The 26341-nt window shown below is 45.9% G+C and overlaps 1 protein-coding gene across 2 annotated transcripts in view; it reads right to left on the bottom strand.

Moving 5' to 3' along the window:
- CSGALNACT2 (chondroitin sulfate N-acetylgalactosaminyltransferase 2) overlaps nt 1-19063 on the bottom strand; it is a 91992-nt gene extending 72929 nt beyond the window's left edge. For both annotated transcript variants that reach the window (XM_075841728.1, XM_075841729.1), the window contains exon 1: nt 18930-19063. The gene's annotated coding sequence lies outside the window, so the exon portion shown is untranslated. The remainder of the gene's footprint in view (nt 1-18929) is intronic.
- Nucleotides 19064-26341: the final 7278 nt, after the last annotated feature.

Genomic DNA, 26341 nt, shown 5'->3' with positions numbered 1-26341 from the left:
GTTCTCCAAAACCTTGATGTGAACTGTACCCCCCGATCAGACACGATATGCTGAGGCAAGCCTTGCAGGCGGAAGATGTGTTAGATGAAGAGGGTGGCCAATCAAGAAGCAGAAGGTAGACCGGTCAGCGGAAAAAAAGTGTGCCATCTTCGAAAATCGCTCCACCACCACCCAGACCGCACTGTATCCCGGAGAGGTGGGCAGGCCTGTAACAAAGTCCATTGCTATATGCTGCCAGGGAGCATCGGGCACAGGCAGTGGCTGGAGCAGGCCAGCAGGTTTGGAGTAAGCAACCTTGTTGCGCGTGCTGGCCCTTTAAGAGCGGGCACGAGCGTGCGTGTGCACCCTACGAGACACAGCAGAGTGAAGCGGAAGTGAGCAATGGCGTCTCCTGAGGAGGAGATGGGGACCAGCGCTCACTGATCCATGTATGCGGCCGTCAGGAGGTAAGTAAACCTGGCGGCCCGCGGCCATGGGCATTACACATACCCTGTTATGTAGATCAAGAGACAGCCCACCTTTTAATGTACAGCTCGCGACAGCCATACCCTCTAATGTAGATCAAGAGACAGCTCATACCCTCTAATATAAAGCTAGAGACGGCTCATACCCTGTAATGTACATCAAGAGACAGCTCATACCCTCTAAATATACAGCTAGGGATAGCCCAGACCCTCTCATGTACAGCTCGAGACAGCCATACCCTCTAATATACAGCTAGAGACAGCTCATATCCTCTAATATACAACTAGAGACAACCCATATCCTGTAATGTACATCAAGAGACAGCTCATACCCTCTAATATACAGCTAGAGACAGCCCATAACCTCTAATATACAGCTAGGGACAGCCCATAACCTGTAATGTACAACAAGAGCTAGCCCACCCTCTAATGCACAGCTCGGGACAGCCCAGACCCTCTAATATACAGCTAGAGACAGCCCATACCCTGTAATGTACATCAAGAGACAGCCCACCCTCAAATATACAACTAGAGACAGCCTATACCGTGTAATGTACATCAAGAGACAGCTCATACCCTCCTATACACAGCTATAGACAGCTCATACCCTCTAATACAGGGGCGTAGCTAGGGGGGGGGCAGGCGGGGCATGTGCCCCGGGCGCAACTTAGAGGGGGGCGCCAGCGCCACCTCGTCCTGCTCTATAATTGTACCTGTGTCTATAGGACACAGGTACAATTAGAAGCAATGAATGACCGGGCACGTTCCGTGCCCGGCTATTCAGCGCTTTTGCACCAGTGAAGCTACTGGTACCTTTTGTACCAGTGAAGCTTCCGTCTATGAAAGGCGCTGATTGACAGGGAAAGTCATCCTGCCCAGCCAATCAGCGCCTTTCATAGACGCTTCGTTCAACCCCCAGGAGACCTGCGCAGAAGAGAGCAGGTCTCCATGGTTGCCGGACGGCGTGGGAGCGGGATTAAGGTGAGTTTGAATAGTTTTTTTTAAAAATTGTAATAAAAAAGTGTGTGGCTGTATCTACAAGGGGGGCTTTATCTACGGGGGGAGGGGGGGCTTTGTCTACACGGGGGGGGGCCTTTATCTACAGGGGGACTTTATCTACGGGGGGCCTTTATCTACAAGGGGGACTTTATCTACAGGGGGACTTTATCTACATGCGGGGGGCTTTATCTACAAGGGGGTGTCTCTACAGGGGGGCTATATACTGGGGTGGGCTATCTATGAAGCACCATATACAGGTGTGGGCTATAGCTACAGGGGGGCTATATACAGTGGTCAGCGATCTATGGAGCACTATATACAGGGGTGGGCTATATCTACAGAAGGGCTATATAGTATATAGCCCCCCTGTAGATACAGCCCTCCCCTGTATATATTATCCCACAAATAGCTCCCCCTATAGTGCTCCACAGAAAGCCCACCCCGGTATATAGCCCCCTTGTTCATATAGTCCACCCCTGTATATAGTGCTCCACAGATAGCCCACCCCTATATATAGTATATACAGGGGTGGGCTATCTGTGGAGCACTATATACAGGGGTGGGCTATCTGTGGAGCACTATATACAGGGGTGGACTATCTATTGGAGCACTATATACAGGGGTGGAATATATGTACAGGGGGGCTATATACAGGGGTGGGCTATCTGTGAAACACTATATACAGGGGTGGACTATTTGTGGAGCACTATATACAAGGGTGGGCTATATCTACAGGGGGGTTATATACAGGGGTGGCCTATCTGTGGAGCACTATATACAGGGGTGGGCTATATCTACAGGAGGCTATCTGTAGAGCAATATAGGGGGAGTTATTTGTGGGACACTATATACAGGGGTGCGCTATATGGGGGCACTATCTACACGGGGCACTATCTACAGGGGGCTCTATGGCAGACACTATCTACAGGGCGCACAGTGTGTGTGTGTGTGTGTGTGTGTGTGTGTGGGACACGGTGTATGGTGCTATTATAATTAGAGGTGCAGTGTATGGTGCTATTATATTTAGGTGTTGTAAAGGATCTGCCAGGCAAAACTTCTGTGTATACTCCCATAGGTAATCAGTCTGCACCTGAGTCTATGTCTCTGAGACTGACTCCATCTTCCACCACTCAGGATGGCAGGCTTAGGAGTGGGAGAGCCTATCGCAGCCTGACCAGATGGAGATAGCTCCCTCCCTCTGTCTAATTGTACCTGCCTTTCCTGTTCCTCCAGTGCTTGTATTTCTTCTCGTGTGGTTTCCTGGCCCAGCTACAGCTCCTAACTATTTGATCCTGCTCCATACTGACCCTGGCTTACTGACTACTCTCCTGCTATGCGTTTGGTACCTCGTGCACTCCTGGTTTGACTCGGCTCGTTCACCACTCTTGTTGCTCACGGTGTTGCCGTGGGCAACTGCCCCTTTCCCTTTGCTTTGTCTTCCCTTGTCTGTTTGTCGTGCACTTACTGAGCGTAGGGACCGCCGCCCAGTTGTACCCCGTCACCTAGGGCGGGTCGTTGCAAGTAGGCAGGGACAGAGTGGCGGGTAGATTATGGCTCACTTGTCCGTTTCCCTACCCCCGTCATTACATAATCACAAGCCCGTATACCTAGTCTACCCTGCTCCCTGACACTACTATGGACCCCCTTGAGACCTTGACCCAGCAAATGCAGGGTCTCTCCCTACAGGTCCAGGCCCTGGCTCAGAGGGTCAACCAACCTGACGCTACCATGGTAGTGCCCCTCACCTCACCTCTTGAACCCCACCTCAAGTTGCCTAACCGGTTCTCAGGGGACCGGAGGACTTTTCTGTCCTTTCGGGAGAGATGTAGGCTCTACTGTCGCTTAAAGCCTCGTTCCTCAGGTTCTGAGAGCCAGAGGGTGGGTATAATTATGTCCCGACTCCAGGAAGGGCCCCAAGAGTGGGCCTTCTCCTTGGCTCCTGACGCCCCTGAACTTTCCTCCGTTGATCGTTTCTTTTCTGCTCTCGGACTCATTTATGACGAGACTGACAGAACTGCCTTTGCCGAGAGTCAGCTGGTGACCTTACGTCAGGGTAAGAGACCTGTTGAGGAGTATTGTTCTGACTTTAGGAAGTGGTGTGTAGCTTCTCGGTGGAATGACCCTGCCTTAAGGTGCCAGTTTAGGTTGGGTCTGTTGAACGCCCTGAAAGACCTGCTAGTTAGCTATCCCTCTTCTGACTCCCTAGATCAGGTTATGGCTTTAGCGGTACGACTTGACCGACGTCTCAGGGAACAACAGCTTGAACGTTTTTGTGTTTTCCCCTCTGACTCCCCCATGATGCCTTCCGAGGTCCCGTTGCTTTGCTCTTCCATGGAAGACTCGGAGGTACCTATGCAACTCGGGGCCTCCGTGTCCCCCCGACAACGTAGAGAGTTCCGCAGGAAGAATGGTCTCTGCTTCTATTGTGGGGATGACAAGCATCAAGTGAACACCTGTCCTAGGCGTAAGAATAAGCAGCCGGAAAACTTCCGCGCCTAAGTGATCATCGGGGAGGTCACTTGGGCGCACAGGTATTTCCCGTAAATATGAAACGTAATAAAATATTGCTTCCCTTTCAGGTCTCTTTTGGTGGTAGGTCTGCTGCCGGCAGTGCCTTCGTGGATTCAGGGTCTTCTGCTAATATCATGTCTGTGGAATTTGCTATGTCTCTAGCTATGCCTTTGATTGATTTGCCTAAACCTGTCCCGGTAGTGGGTATCGACTCCACTCCTCTTGCTAATGGTTATTTTACACAGCATACCCCTATTTTCGAACTCCTTGTTGGCTCCATGCATTTGGAGCAGTGCTCTGTACTGTTGATGCAAGGATTATCGTCCGATTTGGTTTTAGGCCTTCCCTCGTTGCAGTTGCATAATCCCACGTTTGACTGGAATACTGGAGAGCTTACTAAATGGGGTAATGAATGCTTGACGTCATGTTTTACTGTTAATTATATTTCTCCCCCTGAGGAGGTGAACACGCTACCTGAGTTTGTTCAGGACTTCACTGATGTTTTCTCTAAGGAGGCCTCCGAAGTGTTACCTACTCATAGAGAATACGATTGCGCTATCGAATTGGTACCAGGAGCTAAGCTTCCTAAGGGTAGGATATTTAATCTTTCTTCTCCCGAACGTGAAGCCATGAGAGAGTATATCCAGGAATGCCTGGCCAAGGGTTACATTCGCCCCTCTACTTCTCCGGTAGGTGCTGGCTTCTTCTTCGTAGGGAAGAAGGATGGTGGTCTTAGGCCGTGCATTGACTACCGTAACTTGAATAAGGTCACTGTAAGGAACCAGTATCCCCTTCCTTTGATTCCTGATCTCTTTAATCAGGTTCAGGGGGCCCAATGGTTCTCTAAGTTTGATCTACGGGGTGCGTATAACCTTATCCGCATCAAAGAGGGGGATGAGTGGAAGACTGCGTTTAACATGCCCGAAGGTCATTTCGAATACCTCGTCATGCCCTTTGGGTTGTGTAATGCTCCTGTGGTCTTCCAGAATTTCATAAATGAGATTTTGAGAGATTACCTGGGGGGATTTCTTGTAGTGTACCTTGATGACATACTGGTGTTTTCCAAGGACTGGCCCTCCCACATTGAGCATGTCAGGAAGGTGCTCCAGGTCCTTTGGGAAAACAAACAGTTTGCGAAAACCGAAAAATGTGTGTTTGGGGTACAGGAGATACCATTTTTGGGTCAAATACTCACTCCTCATGAATTCCGCATGGACCCCGCCAAGGTCCAGGCTGTGGCGGAATGGGTCCAACCTGCCTCCCTGAAGGCGTTACAGTGTTTTTTGGGGTTCGCTAATTATTACAGGAGATTTATTGCTAACTTCTTGGTCATCGCTAAGCCTCTTACGGACCTCACTCGCAAAGGTGCTGATCTCCTCCACTGGCCTCCTGAGGCTGTCCAGGCTATTGAGGTCCTTAAGAAGTGCTTTATCTCGGCCCCGGTGCAGGTTCAGCCCAACCAAATGGAGCCATTTATCGGGGAAGTTGACGCATCCGAGGTGGGAGTGGGGGCTGTCTTGTCCCAGGGTACCAGGTCCCTCACCCATCTCCGTCCCTGTGCCTACCTCTCCAGGAAGTTTTCGCCCACTGAGAGTAATTATGATATTGGCAACCGCGAACTCTTAGCCATTAAATGGGCCTTTGAAGAGTGGCGCCACTTCCTGGAGGGGGCTAGGCACCAGGTAACGGTCCTTATCGACCACAAGAATCTGGTTTTCCTAGAATCTGCCCGGAGGCTAAACCCGAGACAAGCTCGATGGGCGCTATTTTTTACCAGATGCAACTTTTTGGTTACCTATAGGGCTGGGTCTAAAAATATTAAGGCCGATGCACTGTCGCGTAGCTTCATGGCCAGCCCTCCTTCGGAGGAAGATCCTGCTTGTATTTTGCCTCCTGGTATAATCATTTCTTCTATTGATTCTGATTTAGTCTCTGAAATTGCGGCTGATCAAGGTTCAGCTCCCGGGAACCTTCCTGAGGACAAGCTGTTTGTTCCCCTGCAATACCGGCTAAGGGTACTTAGGGAAAATCATGACTCCGCACTATCTGGTCATCCAGGCATCCTGGGTACCAAACACCTCATTGCCAGAAACTATTGGTGGCCTGGGTTGCCTAAAGACGTTAAGGCCTACGTCGCCGCTTGTGAGGTTTGTGCTAGGTCCAAGACTCCCAGGTCCCGACCAGCGGGCTTACTACATTCTTTGCCCATTCCCCAGAGACCTTGGACCCATATCTCCATGGATTTTATCACCGATTTGCCTCCATCTCAAGGCAAGTCGGTGGTGTGGGTGGTAGTAGACCGCTTCAGTAAGATGTGCCACTTTGTGCCCCTCAAGAAACTACCCAACGCCAAGACGTTAGCTACCTTGTTTGTCAAACACATCCTGCGTCTCCATGGGGTCCCTGTCAATATTGTATCGGACAGAGGGGTACAATTTGTTTCTTTGTTTTGGAGAGCCTTCTGTAAAAAGTTGGAGATTGATCTGTCCTTCTCTTCTGCCTTTCATCCTGAAACTAATGGCCAAACTGAGAGGACTAATCAATCTCTAGAACAATATTTAAGGTGTTTTATCTCTGACTGTCACTATGATTGGGTCTCATTCATTCCCCTCGCCGAATTTTCCCTTAATAACCGGGTCAGTAACTCGTCAGGGGTCTCCCCCTTTTTCTGTAATTTTGGGTTTAATCCACGGTTCTCCTCCATTTCACCTGGTAGTTCCAACAATCCCGAGGTAGAGGTCGTTCATCGGGAACTGTGCACAGTCTGGGCCCAGGTTCAGAAGAACCTAGAGGCGTCCCAGAGCGTACAAAAAACTTAGGCTTATAGAAGACGTTCTGCTAACCCCTTGTTTATTGTCGGGGATCTGGTGTGGTTATCGTCTAGGAACTTGCGCCTTAAGGTCCCGTCCAAGAAGTTTGCTCCCCGGTTTATTGGGCCGTATAAGGTCATTGATGTCCTCAATCCTGTCTCCTTCCGACTGGAGTTGCCCCCATCTTTTCGAATACACGACGTGTTTCATGCCTCCCTCCTTAAACGCTGCTCCCCGTCCTTGGCTCCCTCGAGGAAACCTCCTGTTCCCGTTCTCACCCCTGAGGGGGTGGAGTTCGAGGTGGCCAGGATTGTGGACAGCAAGATGGTCCAAGGCTCCCTCCAGTACCTGGTCCATTGGAGAGGATACGGGCCTGAGGAGAGGACATGGGTACCCGCCCGGGATGTTCACGCTGGTCAGGAAGTTCCTCCTTCGTTTCCCCAATAAACCAGGTCCACTTAGAAAGGGTCCGGTGGCCCCTCATAAAAGGGGGGTACTGTAAAGGATCTGCCAGGCACAACTTCTGTGTATACTCCCATAGGTAATCAGTCTGCACCTGAGTCTATGTCTCTGAGACTGACTCCATCTTCCACCACTCAGGATAGCAGGCTTAGGAGTGGGAGAGCCTATCACAGCCTGGCCAGACGGAGATAGCTACCGCCCTCTCTCTATTTGTACCTGCCTTTCCTGTTCCTCCAGTGCTTGTATTTCTTCTCGTGTGGTTTCCTGGCCCAGCTACAGCTCCTAACTATTTGATCCTGCTCCATACTGACCCTGGCTTACTGACTACTCTCCTGCTCTGCGTTTGGTACCTCGTGCACTCCTGGTTTGACTCGGCTCGTTCACCACTCTTGTTGCTGACGGTGTTGCCGTGGGCAACTGCCCCTTTCCCTTTGCTTTGTGTTCCCTTGTCTGTTTGTCTCGTGCACTTACTGAGCGTAGGGACCACCGCCCAGTTGTACCCCGTCGCCTAGTACGGGTCGTTGCAAGTAGGCAGGGACAGAGTGGCGGGTAGATTAGGGCTCACTTGTCCGTTTCCCTACCCCCGTCATTACAGGTGTGTAGTGTGTGGTATAATGAGAAGTTTATCTCTATTTATAGGTGTAGAAATGTTGGAAAAGTGAGAAGCTGAAGACATCTGAGCGGCAAACTGCAGAAATGGTCTGTGACCGGGAGAAGTCATCATAGAGGTCTGGACCAAATGGAGAAAAATAACTAGAATTTGAGACGTCACCATTGAGTCACTTAATGTAAATGTTCATTCTGCCTCTAATCAGCACTGTAGTCACTGTATGATCTGCAGCGAGATGATGGGTGGTATGATTATGATAGGATTTTTTTTTTGTGAAACAGCAACTCCCAGCATATCCTTACCATTGTTCGGGCCATGCTGGGAGCTGTAGTTTTACGCTGTACATAACTATACAGCAGGGGTTGCACTAAATTGATCTGTATTTGTGCTAGTGCTGTATACAGTGAAGGAAATAAGTATTTGATCCCTTGCTGATTTTTTAAGTTTGCCCACTGTCAAAGACATGAACAGTCTAGAATTTTTAGGCTAGGTTAATTTTACCAGTGAGAGATAGATTATCTAAAAAAAAAACAGAAAATCACATAGTCAAAATTATATATATTTATTTGCATTGTGCACAGAGAAATAAGTATTTGATCCCTTTGGCAAACAAGACTTAATACTTGGTGGCAAAACCCTTGTTGGCAAGCACAGCAGTCAGACGTTTTTTGTAGTTGATGATGAGGTTTGCACACATGTTAGATGGAATTTTGGCCCACTCCTCTTTGCAGATCATCTGTAAATCATTAAGATTTCGAGGCTGTCGCTTGGCAACTCGGATCTTCAGCACCCTCCATAAGTTTTCGATGGGATTAAGGTCTGGAGACTGGCTAGGCCACTCCATGACCTTAATGTGCTTCTTTTTGAGCCACTCCTTTGTTGCCTTGGCTGTATGTTTCAGGTCATTGTCGTGCTGGAAGACCCAGCCACGAGCCATTTTGAATGTCCTGGTGGAGGGAAGGAGGTTGTCACTCAGGATTTGACGGTACATGGCTTCATCCATTCTCCCATTGATGCGGTGAAGTAGTCCTGTGCCCTTAGCAGAGAAACACCCCCAAAACATAATGTTTCCACCTCCATGCTTGACAGTGGGGACGGTGTTCTTTGGGTCATAGGCAGCATTTCTCTTCCTCCAAACACGGAGAGTTGAGTTAATGCCAAAGAGCTCAATTTTAGTCTCATCTGACCACAGCACCTTCTCCCAATCACTCTCAGAATCATCCAGATGTTCATTTGCAAACTTCAGATGGGCCTGTACATGTGCCTTCTTGAGCAAGGGGACTTTGCGGGCACTGCAGGATTTTAATCCATTACGGCGTAATGTGTTACCAATGGTTTTCTTGGTGACTGTGGTCCCAGCTGCCTTGAGATCATTAACAAGTTCCCCCCATGTAGTTTTTGGCTGAGCTCTCACCTTCCTCAGGATCAAGGATACCCCACGAGGTGAGATTTTGCATGGAGCCCCAGATCGATGTCGATTGACAGTCATTTTGTATGTCTTCCATTTTCTTACTGTTGCACCAACAGTTGTCTCCTTCTCACCCAGCGTCTTACTTATGGTTTTGTAGCCCATTCCAGCCTTGTGCAGGTCTATGATCTTGTCCCTGACATCCTTAGTAAGCTCTTTGGTCTTGCCCATGTTGTAGAGGTTAGAGTCAGACTGATTAAAAGTCTGTGGACAGGAGTCTTTTATACAGGTGACCATTTAAGACATCTGTCTTTAATGCAGGCACCAAGTTGATTTGGAGCGTGTAACTGGTCTGGAGGAGGCTGAACTCTTAATGGTTGGTAGGGGATCAAATACTTATTTCTCTGTGCACAATGCAAATAAATATATATAATTTTGACTTTGTGATTTTCAGTTTTTTTTAAAATATATAATCTATCTCTCACTGGTACAATTAACCTAGCCTAAAAATTCTAAACTGTTCATGACTTTGACAGTGGGCAAACTTACAAAATCAGCAAGGGATTAAATACTTATTTCCTTCACTGTATATGTAGTGAGCTTGTTTCTGGGGCTGTATATATGTACTGAGCTTGGTTCTTGTGTTGTGTATAGAACTATATTGCTTGTAAAATGTACAAATGCTTTTATGCTCGCGTTACATAAAAAGAAATGTGGAAAAGAAATGACACGTCGATTGGTAGAGAAAACAAACACGGCGAGGAGGAAGGAGATGTCGGGAAAGAGGTTGGGGGGGGGGGGCGCCAAACTGAATCTTTGCCCGGGGTGCTGGAGAACCTAGCTACGCCTCTGCTTTAATATACAGCTAGAGACAGCTCATACCATCTCATATACAGCTAGAGACAGTTCATACCCTCTAATATACAGCTAGAGACAGCCCATACCCTCTAATATACAGCTAGAGACAGCTCATACCCTCTCATATACAGCTAGATACAGCCCTTACCCTGTAATGTACATCAAGAGATAGGCCACCCTCTAATATAAAGCTAGATAGAGCTCATACTCCCTAATATACAGCTAGAGACAGCCATACCTTCTAATGTAAAGATGGAGACAGCTCATACCCTCTAATATACAGCTAGAGACATACCACTCTCTAATATACAGCTAGAGACAGCTCATACCCTCTAATATACCGCTATAGACAGCTCATACCCCATAATATACAGCTAGAGGCAGCTCATACCCTCTAATATACAGCTATAGACAGCTCATACACTCTAATGTACATCAAGGGACAGCTTATACCAGGGGCGTAGCTAAAGACTCACGGGCCCCAGTGCAAAAATACTCCTTGCCCCCTAAACTTCCTCTCTTGGCTGTCGGCGCTCAGCTTTCAGCTGCATCGCTGGGTCTCCTAAGTGACCCAACGATGCAGCACTAGCAGCCAGGAGCGTCATGAAGGTCTTAAAACGTCAGGGGCAATAGCCCCAATCATGGCCGGCCTTAGGTACGTGCGACCAGTGCGGTCGCACAGGGCGCCATCCGCCGCACTGTAAGGAGGCGCCACCGGGTGTGCATGCCCCGCGCCGTGGCCACTACTCGGGGCACCAGCTGGTCAGGTGCGACTCACTTACGGACTTCAATACTGGCTCATCCACTCACACTGTCCTGAGTCCTGAATGATGAGACAGGCGTGATAACATCATTTAGGACGCAAGACAGGGAGGAGACAGCGCACTTCCTATGCGTTTCCAGGGTTGGTGGGGACACCGAGGAAACGTTTTCTATGGCCGGCTCCAGCTCCAGCAGGCAGTGTTTCTCAGAAGCCCAGCAGGTCAGTCACTGACTGTGTGCTTTGTTTGAATGGGGGCACTGATGGGGGTCTCAAAAGGGCAATAATGGCAAATGTACAGAGGATTCAGTGCCACCTTGGTGCCCATTTGCCATTTTGTTGCCCCTTTATTGTTCTTCTGTCACAAAAGATCCTAAAGGCTACAGGGGCAGTAAATGGCAAATGGGCATCAAGGTGCCACCAAGCAGAAGGACGCCAATGGGGCAATTAGTGGCAAATGGGCACCATGGTGGCACTGAAAGACATTCAGACGATCTCCTCACTTCTGCCATGATTAAGGACGAGGAGATCGTCTGAAACGCGTTGGCAGCGTATTCTTTCCAAACATCCACCTTTCTCCTGTGGGATATTGATTCCCGGCTTTACTTCATTATCAATAAAATTGGAACAAGTTTCCATTTTAACTATAACCTTCTAGGAATTGTTTCTTTGCGCTGGATTCCATCCACCCTCTTTCCTACTCTAAATCAACATGTGCCGACACGAGGATCCGGGCGCAGCTGGCAGCTGACACTCTGCCTAAAGGTGAGCTGGAGGTTTTCCCTCTATATATTTTTCAGGCCTCCCTAAGACTCTGCTTGGGCAAACACTCAGCAGGGGTGAGAGCAGTGCACATTCTAGCAGCAATATATTGTGTGTCAAGTACAAGGACAAAAGAGATGTCCTTGTATTGACGACAATACATGGCCACACCAGCACCCATGTACCAGTACGAGGTACCAGTACAGAGACCCCCAAACCAGACTGCATCCTGGACTACAATAGGTACATGGGAGGGGTGGACTTGTCAGATCAAGTCCTGAAGCCCTACAGCGCCAGGCGGTGTGGTATAAGAAGCTGGCCGTGCACATCATACAGATGGCATTGTACAATGTGTACGTGCTACGTCGATTTGCAGGCCAGAGGGGAACTTTCCTGGAATTTCAAGAGGCGGTTATCAAGACCAGGAAGCGGGGGCACCCAGTACTTCTGGAAGCCAGGCCACACACATCATACCAGGGCAACATTTTCCAGGAGAAGTTCCCCAAACTGGCAAGAAGGGAAAAAGTCAAAAGAGGTGCAGAGCCTGCTCAAAGAGGGGGATAAGGTAGGGCACATGTTAGGGATCTGCCAGGTACTTCATCTAGGTATACTCCTGGGATTAATCAATCCACACCTGAGGCCAGACCTGTTCGACTGACACCATCTCCCACCAACCAGGGTGGCAGGCTCAGGAGTGGGAGATATGTCTCTAAAGATGCCTTGTATTGATTTACCTTATCCTATCCCTGTAGTAGGAATCGACTCAACTCCCCTTGCTAATGGTTATTTTACTCAGCATACTCCTGTTTTTGAACTCCTTGTTGGCTCCATGCATTTGGAGCAGTGCTCTGTACTGGTGATGCAGGGATTATCGTCTGATCTGGTTTTAGGCCTTCCCTGGTTGCAGTTGCATAATCCCACGTTTGATTGGAATACTGGGGATCTCACCAAATGGGGTAATGAATGTCTTATGTCATGTCTTTCTGTTAACTCTATTTCTCCCCGGGAGGAGGTAAACACGCTTCCTGAGTTTGTTCAGGACTTCGCCGATGTGTTTTCTAAGGAGGCCTCCGAGGTGTTGCCCCCCCATAGAGATTACGATTGCGCTATCGATTTGGTGCCTGGTGCCAAGCTTCCTAAGGGTAGGATATTTAATCTTTCATGTCCTGAACGTGAAGCCATGAGGGTGTATATCCAAGAATGCCTGGCCAAGGGTTTCATTCGCCCCTCGACTTCTCCTGTAGGTGCTGGCTTCTTCTTCGTGGGGAAGAAGGATGGTGGTCTTAGGCCGTGCATTGATTATCGTAACCTGAATAAGGTCACCGTAAGGAACCAGTACCCACTTCCTTTGATTCCGGATCTTTTTAATCAGGTTCAGGGAGCCCAATGGTTTTCTAAGTTCGATCTACGGGGGGCATATAACCTTATCCGCATCAAAGAGGGGGATGAGTGGAAAACTGCGTTCAACACACCCGAGGGTCATTTCGAATACCTGGTCATGCCCTTTGGGTTGTGTAATGCCCCTGCTGTCTTCCAGAATTTTATTAATGAAATCCTGAGAGAGTACCTGGGTAATTTTCTTGTTGTGTACCTTGATGACATACTGGTGTTTTCCAAGGACTGGTCCTCCCACGTGGAGCATGTCAGGAAGGTGCTCCAGGTCCTTCGGGAGAATAATCTGTTTGCTAAGACTGAAAAATGTGTCTTTGGGGTACAGGAGATACCATTTTTGGGGCAAATCCTCACTCCTCATGAATTCCGCATGGACCCTGCCAAGGTTCAGGCTGTGGCGGAATGGGTCCAACCTGCCTCCCTTAAGGCGTTACAGTGTTTTTTAGGGTTCGCCAACTATTACAGGAGATTTATTGCCAACTTCTCGGTCGTCGCTAAGCCTCTTACGGACCTTACCCGCAAGGGTGCTGATGTCCTCCATTGGCCCCCTGAGGCCGTCCTGGCCTTTGAGACCCTCAAGAAGTGCTTTATCTCGGCCCCCGTGCTGATTCAGCCCAACCAAGAGGAGCCATTTATTGTGGAGGTTGACGCATCCGAGGTCGGAGTGGGGGCCGTCTTGTCCCAGGGTACCAGCTCCCTCACCCATCTCCGCCCCTGTGCTTACTTCTCTAGGAAGTTTTCGCCCATGGAGAGTAACTATGATATTGGCAACCGCGAACTTCTAGCCATTAAATGGGCTTTTGAGGAGTGGCGGCACTTCCTGGAGGGGGCCAGACACCAGGTAACGGTCCTTACGGATCACAAGAATCTGGTTTTCCTAGAATCGGCCCGGAGGCTTAATCCTAGACAAGCTCGGTGGGCACTATTCTTTACCAGATTTAATTTCTTGGTTACCTATAGGGCTGGGTCCAAGAATATTAAGGCTGATGCTCTGTCACGTAGTTTCATGGCCAATCCTCCTGAGAAGGATCCTGCTTGTATTTTACCCCCTGGTATAATCGTCTCTGCCACGGATTCTGATTTAGCTTCTGATATCGCGGCTGATCAGGGTGCAGCTCCCGGGAACGTCCCTGGGGACAAACTGTTTGTTCCCCTGCAATACCGGCTGAGGGTACTCAGGGAAAACCATGACTCCGCTCTATCTGGTCATCCTGGCATCTTGGGCACCAAACACCTCATTACCAGAAACTATTGGTGGCCTGGGTTGCCTAAAGACGTTAGGGCTTACGTCGCCGCTTGTGAGGTTTGTGCTAGGTCCAAAACCCCTAGGTCCCGACCTGCGGGCCTACTACGTTCCTTGCCCATTCCCCAGAGACCTTGGACCCATATCTCCATGGATTTTATCACCGATTTGCCTCCATCTCAGGGCAAGTCGGTGGTGTGGGTGGTAGTCGACCGCTTCAGCAAGATGTGCCACTTTGTGCCCCTTAAGAAGCTACCTAACGCCAAGACGTTAGCTTCTTTGTTTGTGAAACACATCCTGCGTCTCCATGGGGCCCCAGTCAATATCGTTTCTGACAGAGGGGTACAATTTGTTTCTTTATTTTGGAGAGCTTTTTGTAAAAAGTTGGAGATTGATCTGTCCTTCTCCTCCGCCTTCCATCCCGAAACTAATGGCCAAACGGAAAGGACCAACCAATCCCTGGAACAATATTTAAGATGTTTCATCTCTGACTGTCAATTCGATTGGGTCTCATTCCTTCCCCTTGCTGAATTTTCCTTGAATAACCGGGTCAGTAACTCGTCAGGGGTCTCCCCGTTTTTCTGTAATTTCGGGTTTAACCCAAGATTCTCCTCCGTCTCCCCTGGTTGTTCCAATAATCCTGAGGTAGAGGATGTTCATCGGGAACTGTGCACTGTCTGGGCCCAGGTTCAGAAGAACCTAGAGGCGTCCCAGAGCGCACAAAAGATTCAGGCGGATAGTAGACGTTCTGCTAACCCCCGGTTTGTCGTCGGGGATTTGGTCTGGTTGTCGTCCAGGAACTTGCGCCTTAAGGTCCCATCCAGGAAGTTTGCTCCCCGATTTATTGGACCTTATAAGATCATTGAAGTCCTCAACCCTGTATCCTTCCGTCTGGAGCTCCCCCCATCATTTCGCATACATGACGTCTTCCATGCCTCCCTCCTTAAACGCTGCTCCCCGTCCTGGTCCCCCTCGAGGATACCTCCTGTTCCCGTTCTCACCCCTGAGGGGGTGGAATTCGAGGTGGCCAAGATTATGGACAGTAGGATGGTCCAGGGCTCCCTCCAGTACCTGGTCCATTGGAGAGGATACGGGCCGGAGGAGAGGACTTGGGTACCTGCCCGTGATGTTCACGCTGGGGTATTGATCAGGAGGTTCCACCTTCTCTTCCCCACTAAACCGGGTCCCCTTAGTAAGGGTCCGGTGGCCCCTCATAAAAGGGGGAGTACTGTTAGGGATCTGCCAGGTACTTCATCTAGGTATACTCCTGGGATTAATCAATCCACACCTGAGGCCAGACCTGTTCGACTGACACCATCTCCCACCAACCAGGGTGGCAGGCTCAGGAGTGGGAGAGCCTATCGCGGCCTGGTCTGTCGGAGTTAGCTCCGCCCCCTGTCCTTTATTACCTGCCCTGTTCTCTCCCTCAGTGCTTGTAATTCTTTTGGATTCCTGGCCCCACTGCTGCTTGCTCCAGCCTGCTTCTGCCGTGCTTCTGCCTTGCTGCAGTTCTGCTTGTCCTGCTTTGCTTTGCCCCTGGCTTGCTTCTGTCTCCTTGCCCGCTTGGGTGTACTCACTTCGTCCTGGTCCTGACTGTCCGTTCGCCGCTCCGTTTCCTCGTGGCGTTCCGTGGCTACTGCCCCTTCCCTTGCATGTTCCCTGTTTGTTTCCCTGTGCACTTAGACAGCGTAGGGACCGCCGCCCAGTTGTACCTCGTCGCCTAGGGCGGGTCGTTGCAAGTAGGCAGGGACAGGGCGGTGGGTAGATTAGGGCTCACTTTCCCTTCACCTCCTTCCGGCCATTACAGCACAATATACCAATTCAACACGTGTCCTGAAAAACTAGGGCTCTGTATGAAAGATTGTTTTAGAATTTATCATACATCCCTTAATTTTTAATTTAACCCAGTTTTATTTACCCTGATGCACTCCACACAGCTTATTCCCCTCATCTTTCCCTTCTGAGCCCTGCCGTGTGCCCAGGCAGCAGATAACAGCCACATGTAGGGTATTGCCGTACCCGGGAGAACCCACATTACAGTTTATGGGGTGTATTTCTACGGTGGCACATGCTGGGCACAATATATCGGACACTGACATGGACATTGGACACAAATGGAGTATTGCCACACTCAGGAGAAATTTGGCAACAAAATGTGGTATTTTATTCCTTGTGAAAATAAGAAATTTTGAGCCAAAACTACATATTATTGGAAAAATGTTTGTTTTTTTCAATTCACAGCCCAATTCAAATAAGTTCTGTGGAACAACTGTGGGGTCTAAATGGTCAGAACACCCATAAATAAATTCCTTGAGGGGTGTAGTTTCCAAAAAAGGGTCACTTTTGGTGGATTTCTATTGCTTTGATACCACTGGTGCTCTGTAAATGTGACATGGCACCCGAAAACCAATCCAGCAAAATCTGGGCTCCAAAGAACACATAACGCTCCTTCCCTTCTGAGCCCTCCCACGGGCCCAAACGGCAGTTAATCACCGCAAATGGGGTATTGCCACACTGAGGAGAAATTGGGTAGCAAAATGTGCTATTTTATTCCTTGTGAAAATAAGACATTTTTTAAATTCACAGCCCAATTCAAATAAGTTTTGTGCAACAACTGTGGGGTCTAAATGGTCAAAACACCTATAAATGAATTGCTTAAGGGGTATAGTTTCCAAAATGGGTCACTTTTGGGGGATTTCTACTGTTTTAGCACCACAACACCTCTTGAAACCCGGCATGGTGCCTAAAATATATTCTAATAAGAAAAGAGGCCCCAAAATGCACTAGGTGCTTCTTTGCTTCTGTGTTTTAGTCTACACTAGGGCCACATGTGGGGTATTTAAAAAATAACGCAGATTCTGGGCAATACATATTTGGTTGTGCTTCTCTGGTCAATCCTTCTGTGTTACAGAAAAAAATGGATTAAAATTGAATTTCTGCAAGAAAAATGAAATTTGCAAATTTCACCCCCACATTGCTTTGAAACGCCTAAAGGGTTAAAAAAAACCGTTCTAAATGCTGTTTTGAATACTTTGAGGGGTCTAGTTTTTAAATTGGGGTTTCTCATGGGGGTTTCTAATACATTTCAGTTCTAAAGCCACTTTAGAACTGAACTGGTACTTAAAAAAAAGGCTTTTGACATTTTCTTGAAAATATGAAAAATTTCTGGTTATACCCTCTAATATACAATTAGAGACGGTCCATACCCTCTAATGTACAGCTAGAGACAGCCCAGAGCCTCTAATATACAGCAAGAGACAGTCCATACCCTGTAATATACATCAAGAGACAGCCAGACCCTCTAACATACAGCTAGAGACAGCCCATACCCTGTAATGTACATCAAGAGACAGCTCATACCCTCTAATATACAGCTAGAGACAGCCCAGACCCTCTAATGTACAGCTAGAGACAGCCCATACCCTGTAATGACACATACTGGCAGGTCTGGCAGACAGTAGATGGCTTTAAAAAAGGCTTAGATAATTTCCTAGAACAAAAAAAAATTAGCTCCTATGTGTAGAAATTTTTTACTTCCCCTTTCCCATCCCTTGGTTGAACTTGATGGACATGTGTCTTTATTCAACCGTACAAACTATGTAACTATGTAACTATGTATGTAACTATGTAACATTTACTTACCCATCTCAATACACCTACAACAACAGTGACAAAGGCCGTGGATTGGCTGAAACGTCTATCAAGTCGCCATTTAATCTTTGTTGATGCTATACAGCAGTTAATGATACAATAAAAAATGTTTGCATTCAAAATCTATTTGTTTCTTCAATGAGTGCTGGGGTATCTGGACTACATATTTTGGGAGCTCTTCGCAACCCCATTCGCACCACACCTTAGTTTTGAGGAGTGCATCCCAATATTTATTCTACATGTACAGCTAGAGACAGCCCACACCCTCTAATGTACAGCAAGAGGCAACCCAGACCCCAATGTACAGCTAGAGAAAGCCCAGAACATCTAAAATACAGCTAGAGACCAGACCCCCTTATGTACAGCAAGAGGCAGCCCCAACCTTTTATTGTACAGCTAGAGACAGACCTTACCCTCTAATGCATACCTCCCAACTTTCAAGTATCACACAGAGAGACATCCGATGCTGTCCCTCTTTTTTTTTAAAGGTTCAGTCCACACAGTATAATGCCCTCTGGCTGCGACCATACTTGCACCTGTAGAGTATAAAGTCAACACAGATGCAGTATAATGCCCCCCAAAATTCGACCATACAGCATAATGCCCCATAGCTGCCAAGTACAGCATAATGCCCCCATAGCTGACCCAAATAGTATAATGCCCCCATACAGTATAATGCCCACACAGATTCCCCATACAGTATAATAACCCATAGCAGTATAATAACCACCATTGGGGAATATATCAGAGCCAAACGAATCTGTACCAACCATGAAGAATTATTTACAGGAGTGTGTCACTATAGACACTAGATTACGTGTGTGGGGATACTCTAATATCAATTCAATTCGAGCTAAAAATATCACCAATACAAAAACTAGAAAATAATATTTATATCCCCCAAAAAACCAAACCGTCAAGAACACAATAAAGTGGTGTTTTCAACAGATTTTATCTCTGACTATAACCAAATAATTGCCATTATTAAAATATATTTACCGATGCTCTATGGGGACAATTCCCTCAAGAGGATCCTCTATACAGGATGCGGTTTTGTATCCAGGAATTCCATGTCTACTGGGAAATTGATTTCCCCAAGTGATTTCAATAGTCGGAATACAAATAAGGACAGAAACTGGCTCACATACAGGGCTCATATAAATGTGCAGGTTTACGATGTGGACTCTGCCCTTTTATGTGTAACACTGATTATTTTCAGTCCTATACCAATCAACAGAAATATAATATTAACCCCTTCAGGACCCAGCCTGTTTTGGCCTTCAGGACACAGTAGATTTCTTCAAATCGGACATGTGTTACTTTATGTGGTAATAACATCGGAATGCTTTTACCTATCCAAGCGATTCTGAGATTGTTTTCTCGTGACATATTTTACTTTTTGTAATTTGGTCGATAATTTTGGTATTTATTTCTGAAAAGCACCAAAATTTAGATTGCATTTTTCTAAATTTAAACGTATCTGCTTGTAAAACAGATAGTAACACCACGCAAAATAGTTACTAGTTAACATTTCCCATATGTCTACTTTATGTTTGCATCATTTTTTGAACGTTCTTTTATTTTTCTAGGATGTTACAAGGCTTAGAACTTGAGCAGCAATTTGGCCATATTTTTCAGGGACCAGTTCAGTTCTGTAGTGGCTTTGAGGGCCTTATATATTCGAAGATCCCAAGAAGTCACCTTATTTTGAAAAATGCACACCTCAAGGTATTCGAATCAGCATTCACAAAGTGTTTTAACCCTTTAGGCGTTTCACAGGAATTAAAGCAATGTAGAGGTAAAATTTACACATTTTATTTTTTTTGCCGAAATTAATTTCTAATACATTTTTTTTTGTAACACAGAAGGTTTTACCCAAGAAATGCAACTCATTATTTTATTGCCCAGATTCTGCAGTTTTTTTTAGAAATATCCCACATGTGGCCGTAGTGTGCTAATGGACTGAAACACCGGCCTCCGAAGCAAAGGAGCACTCAGTGGATTTTGGGCCTCCTTTTTTTTTAGAATATATTTTAGGCACCTTGTCAGGTTTGAAGAGGTCTTGTGGTGCCAAAACAGTTGAAACACTCCAAAAGTCACCCCATTTTGGAAACTACACCTCTCAAGGAATTTATCTAGGGGTTTAGTTAGCATTTTAACCACACAGATTTTTCTCTAAATATATTGGAATTAGTCTGTAAAAATGAAAATCTACTGGTTTTTCTGAAAAAACATAGAAATGTTTAATATTTACAAGGAATAACGAAGAAAATGCACCCCAACATTTGTAAAGCAATGTCTCCCGATTACGGCAATACCCCCCCAAATGTGGTAATAAATTGCTGATTGGACCCAAAGCAGGGCTCAGAAGGGAAGGAGCGCCATTTGGATTTTGGAGCACGGATTTTGCTGCATTGGTTTTCGGTGCCATGTCGCATTTGCAATGCCCTGGAGGGACCAAAACAGGGGAAACCCCCCAAAAGTGACCCCATTTTAGAAACTACACCTCTCAAGGAATTTTTCTAGGGCTATAGTGAGCATTTAGACTACCCCACGGGTCTTTTGCAGAATTTATTAGAATTAGGCCGCGAAAATGCATATCACAATTTTTTTCAACCAAAATGTTGCATTTTCTCATTTTCACGAGGGATAAAGGAGAAAAAAACAAACAATTGTCGTAAAGCAATTTCTCCCAAGTACGAAAATACCCCACATGTGATCATAATTTTTTTTTCATTAGAAATGAATTAACCCTTTCAGGACTGATCCATTTTTTTCTTTCTTATTTTCGTTTTTCACTCCCCACGTTCTTAGCGTCAGAACTTTTTTCTTTTTCTGTAAGTAGAGTGGTGTGAGGGCTTATTTCTTGCGGGAGGATCTGTAGTTTTTACTGACATCATTTAAAGTGCCATAAAATGTACTGGGAAACGGAAAAATTCTTTGCAGGCTGATATAGGAAAAAAATCTGATTCCACTTTTTGGAATTTTCGTTTTTACAGCTTTTGCCGTGCGGTAAAAACAAAACTTTACTTTATTCTGCGGCTCAATACCATTACGGTGATACCAAATTTATATAGTATTTTTTATATTATACTACTTTTACAAAGAAAAATATAATTGTTAAAATAAAAATTGTTTTGTTTCACCACATTCATATTTTTCGGTTGATTGAGCGGTGGGAGGTCTTATTTTTTGCGGAACGAGCTGTAGTTTTCATTGGTACCATTTTACATAAAAAGTGATCCAAAAGTTGTATTTCATTTTTTGTTAGAGCTAAAGTGACAAAAAAAGACAGTGATTTTTGCGGTTTAAATTATTTACGTTTTTTACGGTGTTCACTGTGCGATTTAAATAATGCCAATTTTGTTTATTTTTTTACATTACTTTAGAAGAAAAATGGGAAAAGGGGTGTTTTTTAACTTTAAACTTTTTCTTTCTCACTACTAATAACTTTAATTCTTCTACAAATTTTATTAGTCCCCTTAGGGATCCCCATTGGATCGCTGGTACAATATACTAAAGTATTGCAGTATATTGTTATTTTTACAGGCTTCTTTAACCGCACGATCGCTGTTCCTGTCCGTTAGTCCTGGGTGTCAGCTGTAATACACAGCTGACACCCGCAGCATATGGAGCGGGCTCAGCACGTGAGCCCGCTCCATACATCAACCCCCGCACCAGGACGTGCTGTTAAGTCATAGTGCGCAAAGGGGTTAATGCACAGCGGATGGTGTCAATATTGCAATTTTCCACTGATATGCCATTTTAGTGCATAATATGTTGTGCCCAGTTTGTGCCACTGAAGACAAATACCTCATAAAACGTTGAGGGTACTCCCAGGTATGGCGATGCCATATATGTGGGCGCAAACTGCTGTTTGGGCACGCTGCAGGGCTCAGAAGGGATGGACGCCATTTTGTTTTTGGAGTGCAGATTTTGCTTGGTAGTTGTTTTGTTTGGGGTTTTGCTGGTATTTCAGTTTATAACGTGGGGGCATATGTAATCTGTGCGGAGAACATCAGGGCATAATAAGAGGGTATAATAATGCAGTAAATAAATAATAATTCATAGATGTGTGGCCGGTGTCGCACTGATAAATGGTGCCCAATCTTATCCGCTTTTGGACACTCTGCACATTTTGCATCGCCATATTCTGAGAGCCAGAACTTTTTTATTTTTTCACCACCGGAGCCGTGTGAGGGCTTATTTGTTGCGGGACAATCTGTAGTTTTCATTCGCACCATTTTGGGGTACATGCGATTTTTTTGATCACTTTTTATTCCATTTTTTTGCAAGTCGGGTGACCAAAAACCATCAATTCTGACAATGTTTTCTAGTTTATTTTTTGCAGCGTTCACCGTGTGCTAAAAATGACAGTTTTACATTATTTTGTGGGTCGGTACGATTACAGCAATACCATATGTATATAGGTTTTTTATGTTTTGCAGCGTTTGCGCAATAAAATCACTTTTTTATAAATTAATTTATTTTCTGTCACCGTATTCTGAGAGCCGTAACTTTTTAAATTTTTAGTCAAAAAAGCTCTGTAAGGGCTTGTTTTTTGCGGGACGGGTTGTAGTTTTTATCTGTACTATTTTCAGGTACATGCGACTTTTTGATCACTTTTTATTCTCTATTTTGGGAGGTGTGGTGACCAAAAAATAGTGATTTTTGTGTAGTTTTTTATAGATTTTTTTTGGGGTGTTCATCGTGCGGCAAAATATTACTACATTACTACATTATTATCATTACAGTGGCGATACCAAATATGTGTACTTTTTTTAATGTATTCAAAAAACATTTTTTGTTTATATAACGAATAACTTTTATTTTTAATTAAAAAAAAAAAAAAATTGTATTACTTTTTTTAACTTTTTTAACTTGTCCCACTAGGGGACATTTAGACTTGCAGCTTTGATCGCTGCTAGAGTACATTACACTACCTACATAGTGTAATGTATTCTAACAATCACTATGTGGGGGCTGCCAATGTGCTTCCAACCACTTAAAGGGAATGTGTTGCCAGCAAAACATGTTTTTTTTTTTTTAGTTAAACAATTAGTGTGTAGGTGATTAAACATTGTTCTAATTTTTTTTATTTTTTTCACGAGTCAGGAAATATTATAAATTGGATTCAATTTATAATATTTCCCAGCACTGGTCACTAGATGGAGCAATTCCCAAAATTGCAGCATTGCATGTGGTAAAGCAACCACATTGCTTTATGCTGCAAAATTGGGAAAAAATCCCTCGCTCTAGTGAGCTCTCAGAATCCCCCCTCCTTTATCCTGAGTAGTGCCGGGAGAAACGAGGGGTTTGAACGGTCTAACCTCCTACACTGTGTGTCGCCATTTTTTGAGCTAACACACAGTGTAGAAGGTTTACATACACTAGTAAAACACACTGAAACACGAACATACATAGAAATCACTTACCTGCTCCAGTCGCCGCCGCTCCCTCCGGTCCGTCCGCTCCGTCTGCTGCCGCTGCTCCATGTGCACAAGTCCGGAAGCCGCGACCGGAAGTAGTAATCTTACTGCCCGGCCGCGACTTCCGGTCCACAGGAAAATGCCGCCGGACGGCGCGCATTTCAAATCGGACTGTGTGGGAGCGGCGCATGCGCCGTTCCCACACACACGGCGTACACCATAGTGGATGGAACGGGCCCCGTTCGCAGTCCCTATGGGACTGGAGCTGCCGTATTCCATGTCTGTATGTGTCGTTAATCGACAAATACAGAAATGGAAAAAAAAATGGCAGCCCCCATAGGGAAGAAAAAGTGTAAAAATAGAAAAATGTAACACACAAATAAATATAAACATTTTTAATAAAACCCTAACATAAAACTGATATAAAAAAAAAAAAATTTGGTGACACTGTTCCTTTAAATGCGGCGAACGCAATCTGTCGTTGCATTTATGGGGTTAATTGCCAAAATCAGCGGCGATAGTCCGCTGACCGGCAAGACTGGAGTGTCTGCTGTCGGGGACAGCTAACCTTCCGATTCGCGGACACTGTCCGTTAAGAGAGTGTGCGCCGGGAACTACTCCGCAACTGTACGCCCTGATGCGGGAAGCAAGCCCTCTGCAGGACGGACAGTTGCAGTGCAGCGCGTGAAGCGGTTAACGCACCTTGACGCAACTGTACGTCATGGTTTGCACTGCATTAAGGCACCATGAAGTACAGTTACGTCATGGTACTTTTCTGTCACCATGTCAAAAGACATGGTGACAGAACAGTGTCATTGGCTGTCACAGACAGCCGATAGTCAGAGTCACTCATCGGGGGAACTCGTCGGGGGAACAATTGCGGTATGGCACTGACCAATCACAGTATTGCAGCATGGTTACCGGGCTAAAAGACCCGGGTAGTCACGCTAGCCGATCGGCTGTTGGCAACAAAAGACCTAACAATGGCCCCATGTCTGCCAAGTATGGCAGCCTGTTTGGCCACGCCCTGAGCTGGGGCTTAAAAGGCTTCCAGGCCGCAGATGAAAGATGGCGGTGGGCTCAGAAGCTGAGCCTGCGCCATCAGCCGAAGGATGTCAACTGCATGTTACAGCTGACATCCTGCTGTACCAGCAGGAAATGGAGCTAGCTGCCGCGTGCTTGAGACCCCTGTTCCAGATAGATTCCTTGAGAGGTGTAGTTTCCCAAATGGGGTCACTTTTGGGGGTTTTCCACTGTTTTGGCCTCTTATAGGCTTTGCAAATGAAACATGGCACCTGAAAAATAATCAAGCAAAATTTGAGCTACAAAAGCCAAATGGTGCTCCTTCCCTTCTGAGCCCTGCCGTGGGTCCAAACAGCAGTTTAGTACCACATATGGGGTATTGCCGTACTCAGAAGAGTTTGCTTTACAAATGTTGGGGTTCTTTTTCTCCTTTATCTATGGTGAAAATTTAAAAATCTGAGCTAAAACGACATTTTATTAGAAAAAAATGTAGATTTTCATTTTCAGAGCCTAATTACACTAAATTCAGCAAAATACCTGTGGTGTCAAAATGCCCACTATACCCCTTGATAAATTCACTGAGGGGTGTAGTTTGCCAAACGATATCTTTTCTTGGGTGTTTTCTTTGTTTTGACCCCACAAGACCAATTCAAACCGGACATGGTGCCTAAAATATATTCTAATAAAAATAAGGCCCCGATATCGACTAGGTGGTCCTTTGCTTCTGAGGCCTGTGTTTCCGTCCATTAGCATGCTAGGGCCACATGTGAGATATTTCTAAAAACGGCAGAATCTGGGCAATAAATATTGAGTTGCGTTTCTCTGGTAAAACCCTCTGTGTTATACAAATAAAATGGATCAAAACAGATTTTCTGCAAAAAAAATTACATTTGTAAATTTCACCTTTAATTTGCTTTAATTCTTGTGAAATGCCTAAAGGGTTAAGATGCCAGGGTTGTGGATGTCTTTGCCAGGTGGTTCGGAGTGTAGGGGGGGCTGCTTCATCCAAAGCGTTTTTCAGAGTATTCTTATAATGTTTGGTGGCCAGATTGGGACAGGAGAGGCAAGAGATAAGGGACAATGTGAACTTTAGGCTGTTTATGAGTTGCTGAGTGTTAATGGCATGTAGATTTCTGTATGTCTGATGGGTATGTTTTAGGTAGTAGAGCATTTGTGATAGTAAAGGATAGAAGGTTGTCATCAGAGAGCGGGAGAGGAGAATTATTAAACTCAGAAACTGAGCAGAGACGGAAGAAAATCAGGTTAAGTGAATGGCCGTCTTCATGTGTAGGAGAGTTAGTAAGTTGTGACAAACCTAAGGAGGAGGTTAAATATATAAACTGGGAGGCAGGTGAGGAGATTAGGTTATCAGTGGGGATGTTAAAGTAACTATCTACAGGGGGTTGTATGTGGGTACTATCTACAGCGGATCTGGAGAACTGTGTGTGTGGGACAAAGTGTATGGTGCTATTATAATCAGGGACATAGTGTATGGTGCTATTATAATCAAGGACAGAGGTCCTATGGTACATTGTGTTTGCTAACTGTGTTAGAAGGCTAATGGATGATTAGAAAACCCTTGAAAACCCTTTGTTAGCACCGCTGTAAACTGTTTTGCTGTTTAGAGAAGCTATAAAACTGACCTTCCTTTGAGCTAGTTGAGAATCTGGTGCATTACATTTGTGAGTTCGATTAAACTCTCAAAATGGCTAGAAAAAGAGAGCTTTCATGTGAAACTCGACAGTCTATTCTTGTTCTTAGAAATGAAGGCTATTCCATGCGAGAAATTGCCAAGAAACTGAAGATTTCCTACAACGGTGTGTACTACTCCCTTCAGAGCACAGCACAAACAGGCTCTAACCAGAGTAGAAAGAGAAGTGGGAGGCCCCGCTGCACAACTGAGCAACAAGACAAGTACATTAGAGTCTCTAGTTTGAGAAATAGACGCCTCACAGGTCC

The sequence above is a fragment of the Rhinoderma darwinii genome, chromosome 11 (assembly GCF_050947455.1).
Source record: "Rhinoderma darwinii isolate aRhiDar2 chromosome 11, aRhiDar2.hap1, whole genome shotgun sequence".
NCBI classification, from domain to species: domain Eukaryota; kingdom Metazoa; phylum Chordata; class Amphibia; order Anura; family Rhinodermatidae; genus Rhinoderma; species Rhinoderma darwinii.
The sequence above is the reverse complement of the archived record's forward strand: the minus strand, read 5'-3'. Positions and strand labels throughout refer to the sequence as shown.